This window comes from Bison bison, unplaced genomic scaffold, assembly GCF_000754665.1.
Source record: "Bison bison bison isolate TAMUID 2011002044 unplaced genomic scaffold, Bison_UMD1.0 scf7180017864368, whole genome shotgun sequence".
Taxonomy (NCBI): Eukaryota; Metazoa; Chordata; class Mammalia; order Artiodactyla; family Bovidae; genus Bison; species Bison bison.
In genome coordinates, this window is record NW_011494940.1 from 4,380,428 (window position 1) to 4,384,976 (window position 4,549).

A 4,549-nucleotide genomic window follows, 5' to 3' on the forward strand; every position below is an offset into this window, starting at 1 on the left:
TATCTAGGTGCTCAAAGAAATGCTTATTGAAGAGTGCATACACAAAAGAGGCCAGTTAGTGGTGCTATGGTACTCATTTGTTGTTGTTCAGGCGTATCTGACTCTTTTGTGACCCCCTGGACTGTAGCCCACCAGGCTACTCTGTCCATGGGATTTCTCAGGCAAAAATATTGGAGTGGGTTGCCATTTCCTTCTCCAGGGAATCTTCCTGGACCAGGGATTGAACCTGAGTCTCTCATTGGCAGACAGATTCTTTACAGCTGAACCACTACAGGAATAAAAAAAGTTTCTTCTTCAGTAAGCCCACATTTGAATGTTTTATAGTCTAAGCATTATCATGAAAAGCATCTTTATTTAAAGTAAAACAGACTCTTTACTACAAAATATACCATGCTGATGCTTTAGTTATGCTAGTTTACAGTGGTCTTCATAGAATATCTGTTTCTGTCACTGTTTAGTCTTTCTGTCAAAAAACATATTAAATAATAAAATAGTCATCTGTATAATATAGCTTGGGTTAAACTACCTGGTCCCTTAATCTGAAAATCCAAAATACTTGTTCTTGATTTTTAGAAGGTAAGGCGCTTCACTTATCCTGAAAGTATTAATCAGCAAAACATAGAATAAAAAAAATCAATGTCAGGTTGAATGTGAAGTATGAAAAATTGAGCTTTTTCTGTAAGAGAAATAGTATACTTGGCTAGACAAACCAGCATTTCTCATAAAGTTATCTAGCAGCAGACTCCAATGTAGTAAGATATGTGACTTGGGTTTGCTGTCAAATCCTGTAAGTTGAGGCTGTTGGGCAGCATTATCCTTGTTGGCAGATATTGTCATCTTGGTGTTTGAACACCAAGGACAATGACATTTCTTAGAGACAACTCTATTCCTCTGCTCCATCTCTTAGAATCTGCTCATTCTCAGATCTTTTACATTAATATGTGTCTTAGTGATCCTTTCAAATAATATCAGGATATAGAGATTGAGCACACAACAGCTTGAGTGAACATTTCCATGTAAATGAAATTGATAAATGAACAGTACTAACAGACTATATCTTCAGATTGGGTGCCTATGCCTTCACAGTGAGACTCGTGATTTTAAAAACGAGCAACACTATTTAAGCACTGCTTTTGCTGCTGCTGCTGCTGCTGCTAAGTCGCTTCAGTCGTGTCCGACTCTGTGCGACCCCATAGATGGCAGCCCACTAGGCTCCCCCGTCCCTGGGATTCTCCAGGCAAGAACACTGGAGTGGGTTGCCATTTCCTTCTCCAATGCATGAAAGTGAAAAGTGAAAGTGAAGTCACTCAGTCGTGTCCGACTCCTAGTGACGCCATGGACTGCAGCCCACCAGGCCCCTCCATCCATGGGATTTTCCAGGCAAGAGTACTGGAGTGGGGTGCCATTGCCTTCTCCTATTTAAGCACTATGCTTCTCTAGATTGATCCTCTCCTCATCTCACTCCCCGATTCTGACACACTGGCAGGATAGATAAAACACTCAGAAAATTTAGCTTGTGTATCTTGGACCAGAAGATACAGAATTCTTCCATATCTACAAGAAATCAGAATGTCAGAAAGCCTTAAGGCCTGATATTTAAGATCTATAAAAAGTCCCCCTTGAAAAAGAATAGAACAAGATGGTTTCTGAATAATTTTTATAGGATATCTTTTTCTACATATGGTTTATCAATATACTATCTTTGTTTTCCAAAGGGAGCAAAAGATTTAGTTCAGTTCAGTTCAGTCACTCAGTTGTGTCCGACTCTTTGTGACCCGACAGACCGCAGCACGCCAGGCTTCCCTGTCCATCAATATCTCCCAGAGCTTGCTCAAACTCATGTCCATCGATTTGGTGATGCCATCCAACCATCTCATCCTCTGTCATTCCCTTCTCCTCCTGTCTTCAATCTTTCCCAGCATCAGGGTCTGGGAAAAGCAAAAAAAATGCCCATATGTAAATTATGAAATTGCCATTCTTCAAAGCCTAAAATTCCAGAAAATATTTTATACCAGTTCATGGTTGGGAAATAAAAAGTATTGCTCAGATTTAAACTTGAATAAACTTATTATAAAGCACAGACATTCATTCATCTAGGGTTAATATTTAAGACTATTTTGCTATTGTTCATTAAGACATAGGTCAACCCAAGCCAAAAAAAAAAAAAGGAAAAAAACGAATCTTACATTAACTACTACTCAAATAATCTGAAATATTATGACTTTTGAAAATTATATTAAAATAGATATATTTGAATAATTAACTTTTAATTGAAAAATTTGTACAAGTATAGAGATATTCTTATATTAACTTTAGTTCTGTGAAATCAATTTTGATAATATTTTGTTTAATTTTGTATAAAGGGAAAATAATTCATATCTCAATGAGCTCTAGAAGCATAAATAGAATAGTGTATGAAAGTGAAAGTGAAGTTGGTCAGCAGTGTCTCACTCTTTGCCACCCCATGGACTGTAGCCTACCAGGTTCCTCCATCTACGGAATTTTCAAGGCAAGAGTACTGGAGTGGAATGCCATTTCCTTCTCCAAGGTATCTTCCCGAGCCAGGGATCAAACCCGGCTGTCCCGCATTGCAGGCAAACACTTTACTGTCTGAGCCACCAGGGAAGCAAAAAAATATTCCAGGCCAGAATACTGGAGTGGGTAGCCTTTCCCTTCTCCAGGGGATCTCCCCAACTCAGGGATCGAATCCAGGTCCGGTGCATTGCAGGTAGATTCTTTACCAGCTGAGCCATAAGGGAAGCCCAAGAATACTGGAGTGGGTAGCCTATCCCTTCTCCAGGGGATCTTCCAGACCCAGGAATCGAGCCAGGGTCTTCTTTACCAACTGAGCTATGAGGGAAACCTGAGTAGTATATGGGAAGCTCTTAAATGCTTCCTGGCGCTAGTGGTAAGGAACCCACCTGTTCATGCAGAAGACATAAGAGACTCGGGTTCAATCCTTGGCTGGAGAATCCTATGGACAGAGGAGCCTGGTGGGCTGCAGCACTTAGGGTCACACAGAATCTATAGGACTGAAGCAACATAGCATGAACACACACTGATCTTTCTATACTGACATCTAAATCCTTCCACAATTGAGCTCCATATGAGCCAGCCAAACTTACCGTCCGTCTTTATGTGTAATATATTTTTCCTTAAGCCACCTTTTCACAATATTTTTATGTTTGTTCTTCCACTCTTTTATGGTAGAAAATGTAGTGTTTTGATCCAGCTGGGTCCTCATGTGAGTCCTGGTTCTGTCCTTAGCTAGCTGTGACATTTTTGAGCCTCAGGTGCTTCATCTTAGCAAGCATAGCACAGCAATACACAGTTCATGGGACTTTCCTGGTGGCTCAGATGGTAAAGAATCCACCTGCAACGCAAAAAAACCTGGCTTCGGTACCTAGGTTGGGAAGATCCCCTGGAAAAGAAAATGGCAACCCACTCCAATATTCTTGCCTAGGATTCCCAATGGACAGAGGAGTCTGGTGGGCTATGGTCCATGGGGTCAAAAAGAGTCAAATATGATTGAGTGACTTTCAGTTTCACTTTTTCATACAGTTCACACTCAAAAAGTTGCTTCAAAATATTTTTCTGGTTACTCCTTGGTGGTAGGCCAAATAATGGCCTCTACAGAGTTCCACAACCTGATTTCTGGAACCTACGAATGTCACTTTCTATGGCAAAAGACTTTGCAGATGTGATTAAGTTAAGGTTCTTGTGATAAAGGGATTATCTGGGCGGGCCCAGTGCCATATTTGTCCTTTTAAGAGGGAGGCAAAACTCAGCAGTGGCCACAGGATTGGAAAAAGTCAGTTTTCATTCCAATCTCAAAGAAGGGCAATGTTAAAGAATGTTCAAACTACCATACAATTGAGCTTATTTCACATGCAAGCAAAGTCCTGTTCAAAATCCTGCTGGTGTCAGCAATACATGAACCAAGAAGTTCCAGATGCACAAGGCAGACAAACCAGAGATCAAATTGCCAAGATTCAGATGACAGAGAAAGGGAATTCCAGAAAGACATCTACTTCTGCTTCACTGACTATGCTAAAGCCTCTAACTATGTGGATTATACAAGCTGTGAAAAATTCTTAAAGAAATGGGAACACCAGACCACCTTACCTGTCTCCTGAGAAACATTCATGGGGGTCAAGAAGCAACAGTTAGGACCTCACATGGAACAACTGACTGGTTCAAAATTGGGAAAGAAGTACAACAAGGCTGTATATTGTCACCCTATTTATTTAACCTATATGTAGAGTATATCATGTGAAATGCTGGGCTGGATGAATCACAAGCTGGAGTCAAGATTCCTAGGAGAAATACTAACAGTCTCAAATATGCAGATGATACCACTCCAATGGGCACAATAAAGGACAGAAATGGTATGGACCTAACAGAAGCAGAAGATATTAAGAGGAGGTAGCAAGAATACACAGAAGAACTATACAAAAAAGAACTTAATCACCCAGATAACCACGATGGTGTGATCACTCACCTAGAGCCAGATATCCTGGAATGTGAAGTCAAGTGGGCCTTAGGAAGG